Genomic DNA, 25,709 nt, shown 5'->3' with positions numbered 1-25,709 from the left:
TTCTTATAGCAATCATGAAAACACTGTGCTCAGAAGAGCACTCTGAGTACATTGTTATTTTTGTTAGATAGTGGAACTATCCTGTTTTAAAAATGATTACACACTGAGAGTAATAAAGACTTTTTTTCTTTTGAGCCCTTTTTCAGGGTTCTAGTCATATCTTCCCAAAATGTCAAATCTCTTATTCTTCTGCATAAAAACATCTGTAAACTGTAGAACACACAAGGCACTGTGAGAATTGTGTCTTGTCCAGAGGAGAGCTCACTACTACAGTTTTGTTTTACTGGTGTGTGTAGTCAGAACCAGCAGCGCAGAGACAGTAATGGACAAACAGATACTGCTTTCATTATTAATCAAGGACATTAAAGTTTCCAGCCTTAGTAAACTAGGTTGGCTGAAACAGCTTCCATTTAATTTAATTTATTTATTCCATGCCCAAAACACACCCTTTTTGTACATTCCTGATAATGCAAAAGTACCATACCCACTGTCTCATAATAGGTTGAATTGGCACATGTTTACACATGTGAGCAGTAACGCCACGACAAGGCTTCAACCCTGTTACTGGCCATTCACACACCATTCACTCCTGGGGGAACATTCCTCAGGGGGCCTAATAATAAAGCAACAGTGAATAAATAACACCATAGGGAAATAGTGAGGCTTACTTGTGTCTAGGAAGTTTACCCTTTGCTCAAATCATTCCTAATAAACTTCTAGTTCACCCATAGGAAGTTATAAAAAAAAAACATCTAATGGGGGAAAAAAAACCCTTTGCATGGATGAACATTGGGCTACAAGCATTAATAGCAGGGTATGGGTTCAATAGACATGTGTATGAAGGCAAAGCAGATTGAATCTTAGACCCATGGGCCTTCTTGTTTCACCCATGGCCTTTCATATCTCACATTCACGCACCATTCGCTCCAAGCGATTAACTGGAACTATTAACTATACCTACCTGTAGCTGTAGGAAGAACAATATGCTATTATATAAGGTCCTACAACAGGAAGGAAAGAGGATTTTCTTCAGTTGGCATAAAATACTCCACTGGAGGCGGGAAAAACAAACTTTCAGCCAGGATGATATGGATATATGATATGGATATATGCACTAGCATATGTAATGATATTAATTCAGGACTATATTTCTATTTAATTAGCATTTCACAATTATGTACTTACTGCTCTTAGCTGGAAAGGGGGTGGTACTGTCCTTTCTAGCTCCACCCAGTTGATAGAAGAAAAGAATGGGTGGTATTTGATATTCCCATGAGCACCAAGACGCTGATTTGGATCTTTCTCCAGGAGCTGAAGAAATAAAAAAACAAACACATATTACCTATAGAAAGATTACCTATATATTAATACAGTAGTATGTCTTTGAACACACTGGAATTTTATTTAATGGTGTATAAAACCTGAGGCCATTTTCCAGCAATGGAGATTGGGTATTAATGAAGTAGGGGTTCAATAGTATATATATATATATATATAGATATTTGAATGTTACTCCATCACACTGCTCAGACTCATCTTTCTCAGAAGATCCTTGAGGCCTTCATCCAGCCAACGAGGAATCCTGGGCGCATCATTAATAGTAGAGCTGATGAGCTTCTCCCTGTCATTGCCTTCATAAAAGGGGGAGTCCCCAGAGGCCATTTGGCAGATGATGATCCCCAGAGCCCACCAATCCACTGCAGCATTGTATTTTTTCTTTCCAAAACCTTGAAAACAAATGTAAATAACAAACTTAAAAAAAGCTGACCTTCCTACAGTATTAAAGGAACTGATCACATGATCACATTTCTGGGTAAAAAGATATGCAGTGGGAATTAATCTCTTAACTAAATATTTATTTTCCAAAAAATGTTCTCATGGTAAATAAGATTGTTATTAATATAGACAGAGATAAAGACAAAGGTTTAAGACATCTCCTATAATAATAATAATTACATATTACCATCATGCTGATACCCCAATGTTTGTACATTTGGTAAGCTGAGATGTATGCTATAAATGTACTGGAATTGCACTGCTCACCTGCCCTGCCAGTGATGGTTCTGTCCCTGAACATGTTGGGAACTACCAGGCCAAAGTCAGATATTTTGACATGGCTGTCCTGGTCCAGCAGGATGTTGTCAGGTTTGAGATCTCTGTAATGTAATGGAAGACATTTAGCTAGAGGTAGATAAGATAAGGCAAACAGATATAGAAACAGTTTAACAGAATCAAATTGAAGGATGGAAGCAATGTAAAAGTGATCAGACTATAGATAACCCAATAGAAACATTAGGGAGATGAGATGTGGAGAAGCAGAGGTATACTGACCGATAAACAATGCTGCAGTTGTGCAGGAACTCCAGGCCGCACCCTGAATGCAAACTGTTAAACAAAAATAAAATGTTAATAAAAGGATATTTCCTATTTTATTTTGCTAATAGCTTTACAGCATTATTGTAATTTCTTGTATCCAACTGCCTTTTCCTAAAATCCCCCCATATCACTTACAGCACTCTGTCTGCCTCCAGGCTCCCGTATAAATCCAAGTGATGTTCAAGGCTGCCCCCACTAAGGTACTCCATCACGAGGAAAACATGACGCTATTTATACAGACAAATTAAAATTATTAAAACACTGGAAGTGATGGCACAAACATGAATAAATACCAATATTGTCCCAATTTGGTACCTGAGATTCAAAAGCTGCATAACCTTGGCACAGGAATGGGCTTTGATCAGCCATCATGAGCACACTGGCCTCTCTCCAGATGCTGCTGTATTTGCATTTAGGCCCCTTCTTTATGATCTTCATGGCCATGTGTGGCTTCCGGTTGGCAAATGTAGCCAACATAACCTGAGAAAGCCATTGAGAGTAATTAATATTAGAGGTTTTCTTGTAGGGACACTACCGATCAGTCCTACTGATACACTTATTAGGTAGAAGGATCAGAGCTCTGACTGAACCTCAGTACAAAGAATGTAACTCTGGGAGAAGTGGAAATATTTAAAATAAAGTAAACTAACATTGAAATATCATTAAGATCATTCAAATTAAGATTAAATCACAAAGAAATTGAATGATGATTATTGCAGAATAACTCTACAAAACACAGAGCATATAATTTACTGTATATTACAATATTAAAGTATCTTCGTTGGGAAACTGGTAACTCACTTTGCCGAATCCTCCTTGCCCAAGAATGGAATGGAAGTCATAGTTGTGGACATCCAGTGGGAAAAAGAGCTGCATGTAGGAGTGTCTGTCCTTCATAATTATAACCGAAATGTATAAGGAAAAATAAATGTTCTTTCCTCTTTAACATGCTTCCTTCTATTTTAGTGCATAAATTCTGAATGAAATGAAAATCAATATCTACTGGCCATGAACATCAATTGCCTTGCACCATAAATGGCTTACGTATATTAAAAGGAAGGGACCCATGAACTGTTCAATATATGTTTGAATAATGTTTATTTAGAGACAAGCGCTTAAAATGTACACTCTTAGAGTTGTTATTTGATATTAACAAAACTTTATTTATTATACAGTCAACTTTTTTTAAATTCTAGCTTACCACAGAATACATTTTTGTAGTATGATACAGGCAGTGGGATTCTACATCAATTTGCAATTTGTCTATTCTTTGATGATTTGATTTAACCTTTTGTTCTGCTTCTCACCAGTTATGTAATCTGGTTGCTAGGGTCCAATTACCATAGAAACCAGGCAGTGGTCTGAATAACAGACTGGAAGACAATTAAGAGGGCATGTTTTTTTTTAATCATCTGTCTATACATCTGAGGAGCCACCTAATGAAGGCTTCCCTTTTAATATACCCAGTGCTAGTAATTTAGCTACTGACGCGTGGGTCACTCAGGAGGAAATTCAAAAGAGACTTTAACATGTAAAGGTAAACAAAGGTCCAGGACTGGATGGGATTCATCCCAGGGTATTAAATGAGCTGAGCGCTGTGATTGCCAAGCCTCTTCACATTATTTTTCAGGATTCGTTGAGGTTTGGCATGGTGCCGAGAGACTGGCGAATTGCTAATGTGGTGCCATTATTTAAAAAGGGATCTTGTTCTCAGCCTCAAAACTATAGGCCTGTTAGTCTGCCATCAGTAGTAGGAAAGCTTCTGGAAGGGGTAATAAGGGATAGGGTACTTGAATACATTGCAGTTCACAATACTATTAGTTTGTGCCAGCATGGTTTTATGAGTAACAGATCTTGCCAGACTAATTTAGTCGCCTTTTATGAGGAGGTGAGCAGGAACCTTGATGCTGGAATGGCAGTTGATGTCATCTACTTAGATTTTGCTAAAGCGTTTGATACAGTACCTCACAGAAGGTTAATGATCAAATTGAGGAATATTGGGCTAGAACATAATATTTGTAATTGGATAGAGAACTGGCTGAAGGATAGATTACAAAGAGTGGTGGTAAATGGAACATTTTCTAATTGGACCAGTGTGGTTAGTGGAGTACCGCAGGGGTCAGTCCTTGGTCCTTTGCTTTTTAACTTGTTTATTAATGACCTGGAGGTGGGCATAGAGAGTAATGTTTCTATTTTTGCTGATGACACTAAATTGTGCAAAACTATAAGTTCCATGCAGGATGCTGCCGCTTTGCAGAGCGATTTGACAAAATTGGAAAACTGGGCAGCAAACTGGAAAATGAGGTTCAATGTTGACAAGTGCAAAGTTATGCACTTTGGTAGAAATAATATAAACTATCTACTGAATGGTAGTGTGTTGGGGGTTTCCTTAATGGAGAAGGATCTAGGGGTTTTTGTAGATCACAAGTTGTCTAATTCCAGGCAGAGTCATTCTGTGGCTACTACAGCAAATAAAGTGCTGCCTCTTTATAGGTCCCTGGTAAGGCCTCACCTTGAGTATGCAGTGCAGTTTTGGGCTCCAGTCCTTAAGAAGGATATTAATGAACTGGAGAGAGTGCAGAGACGTGCAACTAAACTGGTTAAGGGGATGGAAGAGTTAAACTATGAGGTTAGACTGTCGAGGTTGGGGTTGTTTTCTCTGGAAAAGAGGCGCTTGCGAGGGGACATGATTACTCTGTACAAGTACATTAGAGGGGATTATAGGCAGATGGGGGATGTTCTTTTTTCCCATAAAAATAATCAGCGCACCAGAGGTCACCCCTATAGAATAGAGGAACAGAGCTTCCATTTGAAGCAGCGTAGGTGGTTTTTCACGGTGAGGGCAGTGAGGCTGTGGAATGCCCTTCCTAGTGATTTGGTAATGGCAGACTCTGTTAATGCCTTTAAGAGGGGCCTGGATGAGTTTTTGAACAAGCAGAATATCCAAGGCTAATGTGATACTAATATCTACAGTTAGTATTACTGGTTGTATATATAGTTTATGTATGTGAGTGTATAGATTGGTTAGTATAGGTTGTGTGCTGGGTTTACTCGGATGGGTTGAACTTGATGGACAATGGTCTTTTTTCAACCCTATGTAACTATGTAACTATGTAAAGTGCAGTGCATAAACTGTGCTTACTAATGTCATGGGTGCAAGTGTGCCATGCATGAGCCATGTCATTGGCAAATAAAAAATTGCCCAAGAATAATTGCCAACCAACCAATCAGATCATTGCTTTCATATTTTTATTCATCTTATAGTGTATCTAGTAGAATTAAGTCTAAAACAACTGGACTTTTCTGAGTTTTTTTTTCAGAAAAGTCCAGTTGTTTTAGACTTAATTCTACTAGATACTGTATATCATGACCTGGATGAATGAGAATCTTCATAGACATCTTATAGTGTACTGATCAAAGCTGATTGCTGATTGGTTGTTACTGGCCACTGTAACATTTCACAAGCATTGTTGCCAATAGCAACCAATCAGGTTTTTTTTATCATGTAGCTGACTGATCAATGCTAATTGCTATTTGTTATTTTGTTAACTGGACTTGTGCAATGTAGCAGCTGGGTTCATTAATAAGGCCTGATATATATTTAAATCTATGGAGAGATAAAGCCACTAAAATAAAAAATATATCACAACTACATAGACAATTTTATGGTAAATATTACATTACATTACATTAACATTTATTTATAAAGCGCCAACATATTCCGCAGCGCTGTACAATAAGTGGGTTACATACATTGGACATACAGAGTAACATATAAAGCAATCAATAACCGATACAAGAGGTGAAGAGGGCCCTGCCCAAAAGAGCTTACGATCTACAAGGAGAAAGGGTTGAGACACAAGGTGTGGGTATATAATAAATGTTTGTCCTAATTAAAATGTACTTTCCCCCTAAAGACCCCTATTCCCTAAATATAAATGCAAACTGATGCATACAGAGTATGGAGTATTGAATAAAACTAATTTTCCTTCATATTGTAACATGTGCAGGTAACATGGATATCTTTGTACCCAAAGTTTGAGAGAGATCCCTGCAAGATGAGAACATTTTTTCCACATACAAAATAGCAGCCAAACTAATCCACATCTCATGAAGACAACAATAAAAATAAAAATCTCCAAAAAGCAAATTGTGGCAGGCAACACAAGAGGGAGAAGTGACAGTTTAACAGCATTGCCCAAGGGGATGGCTCTTTACCTTGTTGTTTCTTCTCCATTTTCTTCTGACTATGATCCTTTCTTCTTCACTACAATATCTTACCTTATTGCACCTCTCTATCCCCTTCTCTCCCACTCCTAGAGGGCTCAGGCACAGATATCTCCAAAATTCTGCGCTCAGTATCTGCTTTGAAAGCAATAAATCTCGCTCCTCTCTCACCAATGCTCCTTTCTCACCAACGCTCCTAGCGCTGGTGACCTGCCTGTATGTGCTCCATAGCCAATCACAGCCTTGCACTCACACAAGCACAGACAGGCTTCAGTTCCCTATCAGGTCAGATCAGTAGCTGCTGCTTGGTTCCTGTCCTACAGTGCAGTGTACTGAGAGCCGCTGGCCCCCGTGCAAATCCAGAGAATTTAGCCAGCAGGAAGTGGAACAGATGGGCGGTGCTACTGGGGTTTTAGTGGAAGTATAATTCACTGGTACATTCTTAATTTTTATAGAATACAGTATGTCTCCTTTAATTATATCTTAGTTGAGATCAAGTACAAGGTACTGTTTTATTATTACAGAGAAAAAGAAAATCATTTTTAAAAATCTTAATATAAAATGGAATCTGTAGGAGATGGTCATCCCATTATTTGAAGCTTTCTGAATAATGGGATTTCAGATAATGGATCTTATACCTGTACAGGACTTTTCTCTTGAATAAAAGAGCATATTGTAGCACAGAATAAGGCAGAAACCCAATTATTGCTTGAGTCTTTAGTCACCAAAATTAAAAATTCCATAAGAGACTTTCTTTCAATGCCTGCCCTATGCTACCTGTGCGTGCCATACTCTACCTGCCCTACCCTGCCTGTATGTGCCATACACTGCCTGCCCTAACCTGCCTGTGTGTGCCTTACTCTGCCTGCCCTGTGCTGCATGTGTGTGCCATACTCTACCTGCCCTTCCCTGCCTGTATGTGCCATACTCTACCTGCCCTACCCTGCCTGTATGTGCCATACACTGCCTGCCCTACCCTGCCTGTGTGTGCCTTACTCTGCCTTCCCTGTGCTGCCTGTGTATGCCATAATCTTCCTGCCCTAACCTGCCTGTGTGTGCCTTACTCTGCCTGCCCTGTGCTGCATGTGTGTGCCATACTCTACCTGCCCTACCCTGCCTCTATGTGCCTTACTCTGCCTTCCCTGTGCTGTCTGTGTGTGCCATACTCTACCTGCCCTACCCTGCCTGTGTGTGCCATACTCTGCTTACCCTACCCTTCCTGTATGTGCCATACTCTGCTTACCCTACCCTGCCTGTATGTGCCATTCTCTGTCTGCCCTACCCTGCCTGTATGTGCTCTGCTTGTCCTACCCTGCCTGTGTGTGCCATACTCTGCCTGCCCTACCCTACATGTGTGTGCCTTACTCTGCCTGCCCTGTGCTGCTTGTGTGTGCCATACTCTACCTGCCCTACCCTGCCTGTATGTGTCATACTCTGCCTGCCCTAACCTGCCTGTGTGTGCCATACTCTACCTGCCCTATCTGCCTGTATGTGCCATACTCTGCCTGCCCTACCCTGCCTGTATGTGCTCTGCTTACCCTACCCTGCCTGTGTGTGCCTTACTCTGCCTGCCCTGTGCTGCCTGTGTGTGCCATACTCTGCTTACCTTACTCTGCCTGTGTGTGCCTTACTCTGCCTGCCCTACCCTGCCTGTATGTGCTCTGCTTACCCTACCCTGCCTGTATGTGCCATTCTCTGCTTACCCTACCCTGCCTGTGTGTGCCATACTCTGCTTACCCTACTCTGCCTGGGTGTGCCTTACTCTGCCTGCCCTACCCTGCCTGTATGTGCTCTGCTTACCCTACCCTGCCTGTGTGTGCCATACTCTGTTTACCCTACCCTGCCTGTGTGTGCCTTACTCTGCCTTCCCTGTGCTGCCTGTGTATGCCATAATCTTCCTGCCCTAACCTGCCTGTGTGTGCCTTACTCTGCCTGCCCTGTGCTGCATGTGTGTGCCATACTCTACCTGCCCTACCCTGCCTGTATGTGCCTTACTCTGCCTGCCCTGTGCTGTCTGTGTGTGCCATACTCTACCTGCCCTACCCTGCCTGTATGTGCCATACTCTGCCTGCCCTGCCTGTATGTGCTCTGCTTTCCTAACCTGCCTGTGTGTGCCATACTCTGCTTACTCTACCCTTCCTGTATGTGCCATACTCTGCTTACCCTACCCTGCCTGTATGTGCCATTCTCTGCCTGCCCTACCCTACCTGTATGTGCTCTGCTTGTCCTACCCTGCCTGTGTGTGCCATACTCTGCCTGCCCTACCCTACCTGTGTGTGCCTTACTCTGCCTGCCCTGTGCTGCTTGTGTGTGCCATACTCTACCTGCCCTACCCTGCCTGTATGTGTCATACTCTGCCTGCCCTAACCTGCCTGTGTGTGCCATACTCTACCTGCCCTATCTGCCTGTATGTGCTATACTCTGCCTGCCCTACCCTGCCTGTATGTGCTCTGCTTACCCTACCCTGCCTGTGTGTACCTTACTCTGCCTGCCCTGTGCTGCCTGTGTGTGCCATACTCTGCTTACCTTACTCTGCCTGTGTGTGCCTTACTCTGCCTGCCCTACCCTGCCTGTATGTGCTCTGCTTAGCCTACCCTGCCTGTATGTGCCATTCTCTGCTTACCCTACCCTGCCTGTGTGTGCCATACTCTGCTTACCCTACTCTGCCTGGGTGTGCCTTACTCTGCCTGCCCTACCCTGCCTGTATGTGCTCTGCTTACCCTACCCTGCCTGTGTGTGCCATACTCTGTTTACCCTACCCTGCCTGTGTGTGCCTTACTCTGCCTGTGGGAGGTGAACCTGGAAGGGGTTTGTCTTAATATGACACAATATAATTCTTTCACATATGAATGAAGGGTGATATCCCTGCAGTGAGAACCAACCATTTGGGTTTTTGCTGCACTACCACCATTAATGTGGGTATGGACTTAAAAGCTCTTGTGATAACATGGGTGTGGTTTAAAGTAGGTGTGGTTTTAAAAAAGGAGAGTGGTCACAACTGTCTTCCATTAATGGCCCTCCACCACGTAGGCCAGAAAAATTCTGGCCCTTGGTACTACAGAAGTTGGACAGCACTGTTCTAAAGCATGGTTGTCAATAAAGCCACATGGGAGCATGCTACTCCCTCATAAAAAAACATTGCCTTGAACTCACTATCCAAACTAACAGTCAGTATGCCCTGCTAAACTCTTTCATTACAGTGATTTTACATAATTAGTTACGTCTTTAGGATGAATCATGGCCTTGAAGGATTGGAAAAGATTTTCTGGAAAAGACTGCATGCTAATGAATTTGATGAGTAAACATGTGATAGCTGTATTTACAAGTTTGGGGCACTTTATCTTTTACCCTGTGTAAATTATATTTCATTAACATGCTTTTCAGTAGCTGGAGCATTGGTGTCTGAAGACAAAACAGATTTATATGTATCTCCCTACATCAGCCCAGCTTGTTCAGTTATAATTGGTGAACTAGTGACTAGCTCATTAGCCCTTATGTAAAAGATTCCCCAAAATATCGCCTCCACAGAGGCCATAAAGCCTGAAGGATAAAAAACATATGCCGCTGAAGACATGCATTCAGTGTGTAGTTATCAGCTAAGGTTTTCACTACAGATATCAATGCCGAGCTAATTCTGCCCAAGGACTTTAATGCATAACTGCTTCAATGACATTAAATACAGTATCTATTTAATTTATAGTAAGAACTAGAACACACTCCAAAATTATACAGAATCTATTCTATGTACCCATAACACATGGCAGGATAAATACAGGACAAATTTCATGCATAATACATCAGAACAAATAACAAAATAAATGCACTGCCAGTTTTAATGTATAATGCTCCAAGAACACATGGCAGAATAAATACAACAAATTAGGGCTGATTCACTAAAGTGCGTTAAAACGAGCGATATTTATAGAATGCGGTAAATATTTTATAGCGTCTAATTTTTCGCGTCTTAACGCACGATTCACTAAAAGGATATTTGCGTTAATTTAGACACGATGCTGTTTGTGTTATTTAAGCCGCAAAGAATATTTTCGTGCATTATTTAACGCAACGAGCACTAATTAACGCACATGTGCTACTTTTCATGCGCACGCCATATTAGCCATACACAGCATTACGTTCATAAAGCTACTTTTCTTTAAAATGACCATTTCCCTGCAAACTGGAGGCTGCATCACTCTAGGGCCAACACATACTTGAATAAATCACACTGCAAAGTCCATATTGTGCTGCCAAAAGCTCATGAACTGAACTTTTCTATAATTACCGCCTGCTCCAAGTAGGTGTTAATTTTTGCATAGACTGATGCGATATTTAGCGCGTCTTAAGTGTTTGTGAAACATGCGTTAGTATTATTTCTGCACGCTAATTAACGCAATGCAGTAAAATTAACTCATGCAATATGCGACTTAACGCATGCGATAATAATTTAGCGAATCGCACGTTTTTTTCATGTCAATTTTAACGCAAAAAAGCATGCCATAACGCTTATTGCACTTTAGTGAATCAACCCTATTGTGTGTATGATACCCCAGAACACATTCCTGGGTAATGTATTATCAGTGCTATATATAATACTAAATTACAAGACTAGTGTTCGAGAAGTGAACACTCCTAAACCCAGCGCTTCTTGATGAACAGTCCATGTATGAAGATCTTCAATGTAGTAGAAACTTGCTGCTTCCTCCTGATATCAGCTCCCCTTTAGATGAGCCTCAAAGTATATATGCAGTGGTGTTGATGGAAGCGCATAAAAGTGAAAACAAAAATAAGAAATATGGTGCAGATCAAATGGAATAAAAATATGAATTAATAAATTAGGACGTGAGTGCTTAGTCAAAACACCAATATTAGGTAATGTGACCCCAACTCTGTATATATTATAGAGATGTTATATCTGCTCACCAGAACATCATAAAAAGGAGCATGTAGATCAATCCCAGCCGGGCATTAATTGAAGAGGGATCCAATATCACAATGTACATAGGATAGAAGATAAGGCAGAAATAGTGTAAAATAGTTTAATGTAGAATAAAATCCTGCGCAATACAGGCTACTTACAATGTAGTAGTAGAGTAAAAACAATGAACATGAAGAGAGTCAGTGGTAGCTCAACGCGTTTCGCGTGCTCTCTGCACGCTTCCTCAGGAGCAAAAAGAATTCTACCAGCGATGGCCCTAAAATCAATATTTATGGCGGTGTTAACTAGGACTAAAACGGTGACACCGGTAAAGAACCGGAAATGCAAGTATGACGCGCTAGTAGCAAAGGCGCGTCGCCATGGTGACGAGTACGGCACGCACTGAGCATAGGCGGCCACTCGCCAAGAGAGGGGCCCGTCACCATGGAGACGCGTCGGTCCCAGCTATTGTGCACGCTGTCCCATGAGTGCTATGCGCACATGGTGTATAAGCAATTGATATAAGAGTGTATCATTATGGAGGATGTAGCTGTGTATACATAATGAACTTAAACGGTGGTAGGGAACGAGTGCTCGTTACCATGGCAACCCGCCACTGTAACCATAAAGAACATATGAATAACAGGGAAATAAAAAAGTACTGGAACATGTAACAAAATATAAACGTGATCATACAAGGCTAATGGGTATTGCACTAGGACATGACAAGATATATACAAAAAACGCGATCAAGAACCTATGATCATGAGGAACATGAAAATGAGGCATAAATTACATTAGGACATGTGACAATATATACAGTGCCTAAAGTATATTAAATAAACATTGTGCATTAAAGTGTCTGAAATTGTGTAAGACAACTGAACTACTAGTAAAAAAAGGGTACTCTTTACCATAGTGACCCACCTATGTAACCATGTACCCCATAGAACCAGAGGGGCTTAAAAGTGCATTGTGCATGGATTGGTCTAAAATTATGTACGACGACTAAACTACTAGTAAACTACGGATACTCGTTACTATAGTCACCCGCCACTATAAACATAAACCACATGTGAACCGGATGAGAATAAATATAAACATAGTCAGACAAGTCATTCTTGAATTGCGGCATATCACAAGAAATATGTAACCAAAAAGCAATATAACCAAAATAAACACAAGGGACGAAAAAATTTAACTGGAAAATGAATGGAATTGAAGCCTATATCGTATATGAAATGTATTAAATACGCATAATGATCTAAAAAAGGGATATTTTTTTTTTTTTTATTAATTTTAATGTTTGTATGTAATTGATAAAACCTAAAAAATTTAAAAAGCCGCCAAGTCTAAGTCAATGTTGAGACCCAATGGTTGTAGCGTATTAAGCTTGAAAATCCAATAGGTCTCACGTTGTCTGAGTTTGATAAAACGATCACCCCCCCTAATATTAGCAGATATTTGTTCCAATCCAATGAAAATAGAGCCCTTAGGGTCACTATTGTGTTTTAAATTAAAATGCCGGGGAACCCCATGATTAGTTTTGCCTGCCCTGATATTACGTACATGTTCACCAATCCTAGTGCCGACTGACCTAATTGTCCTCCCGACATAAAACATTTTGCACGGACAAACTAATAGATATATGACATATATAGAACGGCAATTAATGAAAACATTTGTTGGGGGTATATCTATACTGCTACATTTCTTGGGGGCAACATAGGCACATGATACACATCTTTTCTTACCACACTTATATGTGCCCTTTAAACCAAATGGATTCAAATGTTTTTTGTGTTCTTGGCGGTCCCACACATTCGAGGGAGCCAACATATTGCTTAAAGTCTGTGATTTTTTAAAATGTATTTGTGGCTTTGAGTTGCAGCACTCTTTCAAAATTAATTAAAAAAAAAAATATCCCTTTTTTAGATCATTATGCGTATTTAATACATTTCATATACGATATAGGCTTCAATTCCATTCATTTTCCAGTTTAATTTTTTCGTCCCTTGTGTTTATTTTGGTTATATTGCTTTTTGGTTACATATTTCTTGTGATATGCCCCAATTCAAGAATGACTTTTCTGACTATGTTTATATTTATTCTCATCCGGTTCACATGTGGTTTATGTTTATAGTGGCGGGTGACTATAGTAACGAGTATCCGTAGTTTACTAGTAGTTTAGTCGTCGTACATAATTTTAGACCAATCCATGCACAATGCACTTTTAAGCCCCTCTGGTTCTATGGGGTACATGGTTACATAGGTGGGTCACTATGGTAACGAGTACCCTTTTTTTACTAGTAGTTCAGTTGTCTTACACAATTTCAGACACTTTAATGCACAATGTTTATTTAATATACTTTAGGCACTGTATATATTGTCACATGTCCTAATGTAATTTATGCCTCATTTTCATGTTCCTCATGATCATAGGTTCTTGATCGCGTTTTTTGTATATATCTTGTCATGTCCTAGTGCAATACCCATTAGCCTTGTACGATCACGTTTATATTTTGTTACATGTTCCAGTACTTTTTTATTTCCCTGTTATTCATATGTTCTTTATGGTTACAGTGGCGGGTTGCCATGGTAACGAGCACTCGTTCCCTACCACCGTTTAAGTTCATTATGTATACACAGCTACATCCTCCATAATGATACACTCTTATATCAATTGCTTATACACCATGTGCGCATAGCACTCATGGGACAGCGTGCACAATAGCTGGGACCGACGCGTCTCCATGGTGACGGGCCCCTCTCTTGGCGAGTGGCCGCCTATGCTCAGTGCGTGCCGTACTCGTCACCATGGCGACGCGCCTTTGCTCCTAGCACGTCATACTTGCATTTCCGGTTCTTTACCGGTGTCACCGCTTTAGTCCTAGTTAACACCGCCATAAATATTGATTTTAGGGCCATCGCTGGTAGAATTCTTTTTGCTCCTGAGGAAGCGTGCAGAGAGCACGCGAAACGCGTTGAGCTACCACTGACTCTCTTCATGTTCATTGTTTTTACTCTACTACTACATTGTAAGTAGCCTGTATTGCGCAGGATTTTATTCTACATTAAACTATTTTACACTATTTCTGCCTCATCTTCTATCCTATGTACATTGTGATATTGGATCCCTCTTCAATTAATGCCCGGCTGGGATTGATCTACATGCTCCTTTTTATGATGTTCTGGTGAGCAGACATAACATCTCTATAATATATACAGAGTTGGGGTCACATTACCTAATATTGGTGTTTTGACTAAGCACTCACGTCCTAATTTATTAATTCATATTTTTATTCCATTTGATCTGCACCATATTTCTTATTTTTGTTTTCACTTTTATGCGCTTCCATCAACACCACTGCATATATAAATTACAAGACTGTATACAAATACAGAGCCAATTCCATATACTGTATAAATACCTTGAAGAACGCATGACAGAATAAATAAAGTGCCAGTTCTATGGATAATATCGCAGTACTGTGTCTTGTGGGTAATACACTGCTGTTGGTTTGGGCCTTCATTAAAATTCATGTGTAAAAATAATTCATACAAAAATACATAAGTAGCTTTATGTAAGATGGCCTGATATTTGTGGGAGCAATAGTCATATCTTTAGTGACGTTAATGTCCCCTATTTCCTCTGCTTATTAACATGCTCCAACCTGCCAGCCCTACCCTCTTCAAAGACATCTGAGATGGATGGGTATATAAATAAGGACACCTCGACCTGCACATCTCTAACAAGTGTACACATATATCCTAGTGGAATAAAGCAGTACATTTTTCCATTCAGTTATGAGGAGATCCAGTATCCACAAAGATCTGAAATACAGAAATATTATCTCAAGTAGTGTCCTATTTGAAAAAAGAATGGAATGCTCTCCTGCAACCAATGTCTTCACTGCAAGAATACAATGTTAGGGGTTGTTCCAAGAGCTTTAAGCTAATTAATCAGAATAGACACAGGGCACAAATGATGAGAGAGACTCCAGAGTATAATAGAGCTTTGTATAATCATTTCTTGATTAAATTAAGTATTGGCATTGGTCAGTGCCTTGAAGTGTTGACAATACAATATCACCTTAGCCACTGAAACATTTGCGACAAGTGCTATATGAAAACCTTGACATTATGACTGTGCTCATTGAAGTTTTTTCACGGTGCAGTGAATTCTGTTTATTGCTTCCTGGCTAAGATTTATAAATCATGCAAGCTGAGTAGCCTTCAGAAAAAGATGTCAGAAATATGCCACATCTGCAGACAAAGCACTGAGTGACAGTAAGATGCATTCTAACACAAAGCAGACAGTTACCGGGGTAATTGGAAATAAATGAACAGATGCATGGGTACTGGAAAGAGGCTGATTCTATCAAGTGAAATATGGGGAAATCATGGCTATTAGATGTAATAGCAGGATATAGGACTGGGCTGAAATGATGAGAAGAACTGTGTCCACCTGGGCTCCTAATGCAGCTGATAGCATTATTTTAAATGCTAGCAAACACAAAAGAAAAAGATATCAAAATATTTCTATAGTCTGCCTTTGCATGGGAGAAACAAATCTAATAGAGCAAGTAACCCTAGCAACCACATAGTAGTTTAAAAGGCAAGCTGAAGTGCTCCACAGCAGAAGCAAACAAATAACTCTCCTGCAAAACTTATCACCCTAAGATTTTAATCCAACTTATTTTCTATTGTGTTTGCCAAGCAAAAAAAACTTTACTTATACTATATAAATTATATACATATTGTTTCCTTCACTCTTAGAATTCGCAATAACAGCAAGCAGTAAGGTGTCATTTTGTGGACACTGTTATTAAAGGATAAGAAAGCCTTTTTATTTTAAAACCCCTAAAAAGACTCTAAACAGTCCCTACAATAACATACCTTTCTCCCTGCATTCAGTCTCATGTCATTTCTAAATCATAAACTGAAAACTGCAGCTCATTTTAGCTATTTCTGCCCCCTTTTCTTTTCTAATGTTTTCTGTGTCAAAGAGGTGTCTACTGTGCATACTTGATGCCTCTGCTCCAATGAAAATCAGGCATGTGCAGTAGATATCTCTTTGACTATTTACTCAGTCAAAGAGAGAAGGAGAGCTCAGAAAAGAAAAGGGGTGGAGTTTAACGCTAGACCAGGAAGTAGCTGACATGAGCATAATGCATTCTACTTATCATGATCATCTTTTTATAATAAAACCCAAAATGTACCTTTTGTTCTGGCTTCTCTCCCTCTCTCTATATTTATACGTATATACACTATATGGGAGCTGCAATACTATGTGAATTAAGTAAATTGTAGGAAATGGAGTTTCCACAAAATGATTGGTGGAAGTGAAGTTCCACTAAGAACTACAGAAGAGTGAAAGAAAGCAACACTTAAAGGCAACCTGGCAAGACAACCTGGCCAAATAACTTTGATCAGCCTAAGTGCAAAGGGAATCCATTGCAGGGAAAGTGTGAGGTAGTTGTGGCCCCCCAGTGTTAGTGAATGGCTCTCCAATATGCCAATGGAAGGTACTGGCAGACAGGAACCATGGTCCAAGGATAATCCATTTTTTATAATATAATTGGTCAAACAAAGCTGCCTTCATTTGTGTAGCCCCAAATGCAAATGCATGTGATTATCTGAGCATTAGATTTGCTTTCAATTCAGTAGGGATGTGGTCAGTTTTAATTAAAACAAATCATCAGGTAGCAGCACCATAATTATATAACCCCTAATCTACATTTTCTGGAAATATCTATCTCTTGATCTGCCGAATACTCAGGCTATAGATTCTGGGCTGTACTTCCTTGCTAATTCATACCAAGGGCATTAGAAACTCACGCCAGAAATATGTAAATAATATAAATATAAATACAACAAAATATATATAAAAAAGCTACAACAAATATTGCTAGAAGTAACTGAGCTTAACACTACTATGACAAAAATATCTGTGCACTACCACCTCCACAAGGAAGGCATACTGGGTAAAATAATAATGATGCCAAGACAGGAAACATCCTTACCCTCATAATACAAAAGTTGTCTTGTTGTGAAATTTAAGAAACAAAAGGTTAGTTAAAATGCAATGGCAAAACTTATAGAGCTGGTTCCAGCAGTAACCTGCCTAAAGACATATATGGAGAAGTTAAGATATGCCACATTGGCTCACCCTTTACTCTTTGCTTGGCCCATCTTATGTTTATAACTTTGTAACATAAATGGTTTCCAGGTTTCTTGTTCCTTTTTAATAAAGAGAACAAAAAATACAAATCTTCCTATCACGCAGCATATACATTAATTTAAAAATTGTATAGGAAACTGTATGTGCCTATTGGTGTGTAATACCTTTTAGGCTGAATTTATTTTGTGTATTTAGTTGTCAGATCTGACTGGGACAGCAGATGGAGCTATTGTGCATACATATTTTTCAGTAAATGCTGAGATGTTCCTGGAACAGTTACTCAATAATTTAGTGCTTATATTTGTTAATATTCACAGCTAGTTATTAAAGATAAATTGACATGGACATTACTTTGCTTTTTTTGCATGTTTAATGTGCCCATTGGCAGTAAGTACCAGATTTGGAGCAGTGTTAAAACTCTAGAAAAAGTAGAAGAGGGGTAGCTCCCTTGTGGGAAGGAGGGGGCTGTGTGGAAGGGGATGGAAAATACCCCAATCAGAAGAATGAGAGGGTAGAATCTTATCTGAATAGCTTTGCTAATTTTTGAATCAAAATGACTAAGAGCCATCTCCAACTAGTAAGTGTAAGGGTTCCTGACCGCAAATCCTAAAACAAGTCAGCCGTGGGAGCTCTCCTGCCGGGACCAAGGCGTGCACGGAAACAAGAAGGACACAACCAGGATGGAAGTTCAAACTTGTTCAGTTTATTCTTACGTGATTATAGCTTATATACCCTTTTTGAGTACATGCAGATACAAAGGAATCATTTCCAAAAAATAGAGTAGAACCTCATTATCCACAAGGACGTTCTTCAAGGACGGCCAAGGCGGGACATAAATTTTACATAGAGTACACAGATAAGAAAAAGTTACTTTTTGAAGGTTCACATCCTGTAAAATGCAAGCTATGCAAAAGTACTAATTGGGAAAAACAATTATTATGGGATGTTCAAGCCTTGCTGTCTGCTATTACAAAATGGAGGTACATTTCTAAAATGGAGTATGATATGCTAAGCATCAAAGTATCAAAATACATGCATATATGAATATATGATTATATGAATATGAGAACATAGGATATTATATCAAACCTTACAGTAAGCAGGTACCTTCCTCAAATATAAGCAAAAAAACATTGGAGCTCTTAGAAAGTGTAGTTTTTGCAAGGAGTGCTAGAGTCTAAATAAAATGGAATATCTATGTAAATACAGCCATAAGCACTCTAGTCTAAAGAACACAGGATTTCTCTTATTTTGTAAACATGTTCTTTGGTATCAGACTTACTCTTTCAGAAAAATCTTTCATTCCTGGAGCCAGAGTCTGCCGAGCTCTCTCCTCTCTCCCTTCTCCTGCTCCCCCCTCCCTTAAAGAGATACTGACACCAGCAATTAAACCTTTTTTACATCTCTCATAACATTGTCTTTGCATGAGCTTTATAATTTTGCCAAAAAAAGTATTTCCTGATGTTTTTCCATTCCTTATCTGATCCCACATGTTCTTCTATGAGGGGGCGGCCATATTTGTGCAGCAGTAGGCTGTTAGCATTAGAAGCTATAAGTGACAGCCTGAGAAGGGACAGTCAGGTTGGCAAAACAGTCAGGTTTAGGAACTTCAAGCAACAATTACTTACAAAACCAGCCCTAACAGTGAAAAAAGATCAACATGACCTATAGGTAACTTTTTATGTAGATTCATAAATTGAAAAGTAATTTTTTTGTGTCAGTATCACTTTAAAGGAGACTCAGGAATGGTAATGCTTTCTGCAGAATAAATGTAATGTTCTAGGTGGCACTAATGTATTAATCTATTGGCAGTAAAATGCCAAAATGACTTTTCTCCTTCTCCTTTCCTTCTCTTTTAATATTGTCGATTACAATGCAGAAAAGATCCCTGTCTGGGCCAAAAGCTTCAAGAATAGGAGGTATGGATGGAGAAGAGGGTATTGGTAACTGAAACTAGCATTAAATTGTTTATTAAAATGTTTAACACTTGGGGAAAAATGGTGAGCTACGTTTATTTCTCTAACACAGAATAAGCATATTCAGAATAAAAAATATTCCTAGACTAAATCTTTATAATTGAATAGATATGACAAGGAGTTGCTATAATGTCTGCGGGTGGATGAATCCATAGGACTCATTTGCAATCACAGCTGCATTTGCAGACACTCCCACAAGGACACATTATTTAATGGTACTTGCATCTAACCACACTCCCTGTGCTTGCATGTATTTCTTCCCACCAAACAGATGAATCAATACAAATGCATCAATAGAGGGACACAGGAGCTATGCGGAGCGCCAGAAATTACACAAATGTGGTTCCTAAAACTTTCACTGCATTTGAGGTTGACACATATGCATTTGGCACACCTACTAAATGGTTTGAAAAACCCTGCGTTTATGCATAAATCAATGACCAATTGGCAGGGAGTTTGGTTGGTTGGCATTTATGCCACTCCATCTTGTTATATTTATGCTGCCCAGATTACTGTGCCTTTGAAGCAAAAGCTTGGTGTTACACCTTCTTCTAATAGTGACCTTTGTAATAATCATAGAACATTATTATAGGCACCGTGATTCTAGTTTCCTCATGTTGCACAAATATACAGAATGTTCAGGTAAGTACTTTGCATTATTACATGAGAATGACGTTCACATGCTGAATTAAATAGCAATTGCTGCTGTTTTTGGAAAAGAGGATAAAAATAACTGCAGCACAATGAGAAACAACACACTTATTTTTTTCCTAGCCTGTATTGACAGAATAGGTCATCTGATATTCATAAAGCCATTCTAATGGAAGTCCTTGAGATATTTCTGTTACACAGACCTTGCTGAGCATTATTATTTCTCTGCAGCAGTGTAGTTGGCTTTGCATCAAATACTCAAGGCCTTGTAGGCATCGCTGGAGGCCAGTGTTGTAGCTTGCATATTTATTACAAATTGGTAGCAGCATGGTCTTATTTATTTAACATTTGGGCTATGGCTACAAGCAGGGCGGCAAATATTTATTTGCTTATATTGTCTATACATTGTTTACTGTACCAAAGAGTGTATTTTTGTAGGCTTCATTAATGACAAACACACAGGCCTGAATTAGTGGGGCGGCGTAAATGGGGGCGGCCTTGGGCCCCTGGATAACAAATCCGGTGCTGCAGACACACAGTGCAAACATAAGGGTTCATAGGGAAATCACCATCATCATGTAGACAACAAAGGATTGTTGCCTTTATAAATGGCATCTTGTATGTATGTATTAGGGATGCACCAAACCCACTTTTTTGGGTTTGGCCGAACCCCCAAACCCACCCTGAAGGATTCTGCCGAATCCCGAACTGAATCCGAATCCTAATTAGCATATTAATTGGCATATGATAATGATATCCTTGGGGATTGGTGTCTGCTAACTATTTTATGTTTAGAACATCCATCAACTTATATTTTAAGGGCTTTATCCTACAATTTCAGTCTGAATGTTAGTTTCAGATTCTTGCATTTAAGAGATTAGTCGCCCGCGAACAGGGAGTTTTGTCGCGGGCGACTAATCTCCCCATGTGCCAGAGCCCTAAATGTACAACTGATATCCGAACGTTGTCAGAAGGCTAAAATCTGAACATGTGTAGTCATCTTAAGAGGTGGGTATCTCCTAGCAGACCAATAGGATTTGCCCACTGCTTATTTGTAACACAGATGCACAGCAGTATTTAGATTGCCAATCACAGGTCTGACTTCAAAGAGGGAAAAGTAAACTGAAGTTCCCTGTCAGGTCTGCTTACCTACTAATTGGCTGGCATTTTACATTGCAAATTGCTGAGAGCTGCTGGCTCTCCTGCACAGTCTGGGAAAGGAGCCAACAGGATATGGAATGGCTGGCTGGTGCTAGCATGGTTTTTCTTGAGATATCTATTAAATAGTACAGCATTGAAGGAAACATTTTTTTCTATTTTTAGTGCTGTATGTTGCAATGATAAATACTTTTTTTTTTTTTGATGTTATAAATCCCCTGTAATGAATGGAATGGTCAGAGCTACATAATTATTTCTAGAGCTCAGCACCCATTTTGCCCAGAATGCTTAGGGAAAAATGGGTGCTGTGCATCTGGCTTACAGATTATTCATAAAGCATACAATCTTTATGAATTTATTTCCTAGACTCTACTTCATGTCTGTCACAGACAGAGCCATTTTAAGGTACCAATGGGCATAGGGCAAAGATCTCATTTGTGGGCCCCTGCAACTGTCCCAATACGGTTTAATTAACTTTCATAGCACTTTCAGTGCACAGATGAAAATTTTTATTGTAATTTTGAATATATACATAAAAAATGTAAAGGTAAAAACTAAGTAAGCTTTATCAGAAAGGTCTATGTAAATACAGCCATAAGCACTCACAGAAACGCTGCACTGAGTCAAAAGATTTGTTGTGTCTGTTTTCCTCTGCCAGAGACACACGGCTCTCTCCTTTCTCCCCTCTCCTGCTCCCCCCTCCCTCAAGAATGCTAAGAACTCACTTACCTTCTGTACAGGGTAGATGCTGCTGAATCACCTTAAGCATCCTTATAGAAAGGAGAGTGCCCTAAGGTAACCAACCAAGCCCCCCTGCAAAAAAATCTTTGAGTGAGCCCAGCCCCCACAGTCGCTCTTCACAGCGTTCCCAGCCTGCGCCCAACCCACTCATTACCTGCCCACCTCTAGTTTTTGGCAGGCAGTGAAGTTCAAGTGGTAAGAGAGGCTGGACAAGGTCCACTATTCAGCAGACCCTGTGGTCTGGGCCTCCTGTGACCACTGGGTCTGCTGTATGGTAGTTATGCCACTGAAAGAGACCCTGTGAATGTGGCATTTAAAGAGAAAAGACACCTGTAATTGTACACGTCAGAGGTATAAGACAGACAGGCAAGCTAGAAAGAGCAGCATTTAGCTCCAACAAGGATCTACAGATTGGAAGTTCCAATCCACTTGAGGGAATCTGGATCACTAAAGTGTATCTCTACAAAATGATCTTAAGTCTATGCGCTATGTGTTTGTTGGGTGAATGATCCCAAAAAATATGTAACTTCCATTGACATTATTTGGTTGAGATAAGGAAGTGAAGAGAAGCTTGATTCTTGCTGTTCAGATAGTTTGGGTTGGGCTGTCAGTTTGAATGAACAGAGCAATAGAATGGTGGCCATACTGTGTACAGCCTCTCATATAGTATCTGTTCTGTGTGCCATTTGGTCAGATTCTAACAAAAGTTTATAATAATCTTAATCTATCCACATTTCACTGTTTATTCTCCTTGATAATAGTTCTTGGCCTTCCTGAATTTCTCACTTCAATATACTACACTCACTTGCAGTCATAATATAGCCCTTTGCTGCTTTTCCCTTATGAGTTCCATCAGGCATGGACTGGGATTCAAAGAAATCACTGGCATTTCAAGAAAACAGAGGCCCAAACAGCCCCCCACCAGCCCACTAAATAGTAGCTGTCTATGGCATGTTACAGAAGCCCATCTGGCATTTGCCAGAATCCACAGATTGACAGTCCGGGCCTGAGTTGCATTGTTCATTCAGAGTTTCTGTTACCAAACAAACAGATCAGATCAGATAGCAAAACAAAAAGCATCAAAATTGTCTATTAGTAAAAAATTTTAATTTTTTGTAGTAAGAAATTGTAATTAATAGAAGGTTTTGTGACTATTTTGCAGGTGTAGCATTATCTCTGCAATATGGCATTCAGCTGCTCAGAATTGTTTTATACTGTGCACCCTATGAGCTGTCCCTACTTCTAAACACTATTGGGGTCATTTATTGAGACCCCTGACACAAGTTCAAGAGCACTAATGGGCAAAAGCTCATTCAAAAAGCACTTGCACTTGGGGTCTGGCTGGTGGCTGTGCTCTGCACCTTGGCTAGGGCAGGTGTTACATACAGTGCTTTACTACTACAGATAGTGCCCCCAGTATTCCCTAACTGACAAGAGGAAGCGCAGAAACATGACCCCCCCACTCCTCATTTTGCACCCTAATAAATTACCCCTCATATATTCATTTTATGTGATAAATCTTTGTTTGCTGAAGTTAGACCAACATATTTCATGATAGCTTGTTGCAAATTAAATTACAAAAAATCCAGCATCATGAACAGACTACAAATAATTTATGACACATGGATCCCTTTGAAATCTGCGTAGTGTTACTGTTTGAAAACTGCCACTGTGTTTATGTGTTAGGAACTATCAGTAAATACACTCCAGCAAGACTCCAGATAATGATGAAAGGGCATAGCTGCTAGCAGCACGCTATTAGTTCATGATCAAAAAAAGCAGAAGTAAAGATTGAAGCTTACAAAGACAAAGAAAAATAGTAGGGCTAAACAGCATCAACTGTGTCGTTCTATAATGTATCAATGTAAGTAGCAAAATAGAATCAAACCTTTAATTCCTACAATGGGAGACTGGTGATTGCTTCACAATTTATGCCCTTGTGCTCAAATTAGGCTCCTGCTTATTCTTTCTTATTTTGCACATATTGAGGGGGAGTTGGAATAACAGTGATTGGGGTTGCAGTCAGCCTATTTCACTTTTTTTTTTCCTTTTAAACTTTCCACCCACTATAAATCCCCATGTGCCTACAGTGCCCAGATCAAAGGCAAACGTCAGAAATTATAATTGCAAACAAGAAACCTTCTGGGAATCTAACCCAATTACTAATTCGTAAAAAAATGACTTAAGCTTTAAAAAAAAAAAGACTCTTTCACTTCCGTGCTAAAATATGTGTGGATAACAAAGTTGGAACATTGATAATGATAACTGAAATGGGAAATTCAATTATATGACCCATGTACCTATGGAAAGCAGCAAGATAATACCTAAACTAGATTCAGTCTATGGTAATCTGTAACAATACAAAATACAATACAAAACAGTTTATGAAGAAAGGGCCTTGGACCCTTATTCTCAGATAGAGAACTTCTGTCTGAACATGTCCTTGCTAAAAGTACAAATACCATAATCAAATGATGCATTTATTACTGCGTTTTCTTTCCATTTGGAATGAGATGCCAAATACCATAATCAAATGATGCATTTATTACTGCATTTTCTTTCTACTTGAAATGAGATGCCAGGGTGACCCACCATATACAATGGTATACAATGGCCACTGGGGTTCAATGGTAATTTTTCTGGCACAACAAGATATTGAATTTGTTTAATTTCTGTGCCAGAGTGCCATTGACTCCTGTACCAATCACAACATGGGTGGCTCACTACATGGGCCTTAGTCTTGTAGGCAGGCTGATTGCAGGGTGTCAGGAAATTGCTCTGTAATACTGCCTGGTGTATAATAGTAGACAGTGCTTTACAGAAATTTTATCAAACTGATGGGATGCAGGGGTAATTTAATAAAAGGTGGAAAGGTTGGCCAGGTCTAGTAACCCAAAGCACCCATAGCCACTAATAATATTTATTTTTATCAAGTTCAAATAGCTGACCAGAAAATGCAACTTGGTTGGTGTCTAGAGTTACTAGACTTCTATATTTCCATAAACCTCTATATGTATTGTCTTTAAAAAACAAACTAGGGCCATGGGATGGCACTGTACTAGGGGCCCAAACACCCAAATATCTGCTAGTCAAAGAATGTGGCTCAGCCAGAGTTATTTCAAACTTACTCAAGTTAGCTTATGATCATAACAGTATTTCTTTAAAAGGAAAAGCACACAGGGCAATAATTTACGCTCTACCCAAAATGACCTCTGCTGAACTGCAGCTAAATGAGAGCTAATCCAAATGTTATTAATACTCTTATAAACAGGAACCCTGCCACGCAGGAACTGATCACTTTTCACATCACTGATCATATTTTTTACTGCTAAAAAGCAAGAAAATGAAAACCGAGATTTTGTGCCACCCAAGTAGGAGTAGAGTTTACACCTGTGCCTGGTGGGCAGTGATTTTTGCTGCTTGATCTAGACTTAAACTCTGAACCAGTCCACAGTACTTGTTAATTTTTTATTAGGGTTAT

This window comes from Xenopus tropicalis, chromosome 4, assembly GCF_000004195.4.
Source record: "Xenopus tropicalis strain Nigerian chromosome 4, UCB_Xtro_10.0, whole genome shotgun sequence".
In the NCBI taxonomy this organism is placed as follows: Eukaryota; Metazoa; Chordata; class Amphibia; order Anura; family Pipidae; genus Xenopus; species Xenopus tropicalis.
The sequence above is the reverse complement of the archived record's forward strand: the minus strand, read 5'-3'. Positions refer to the sequence as shown.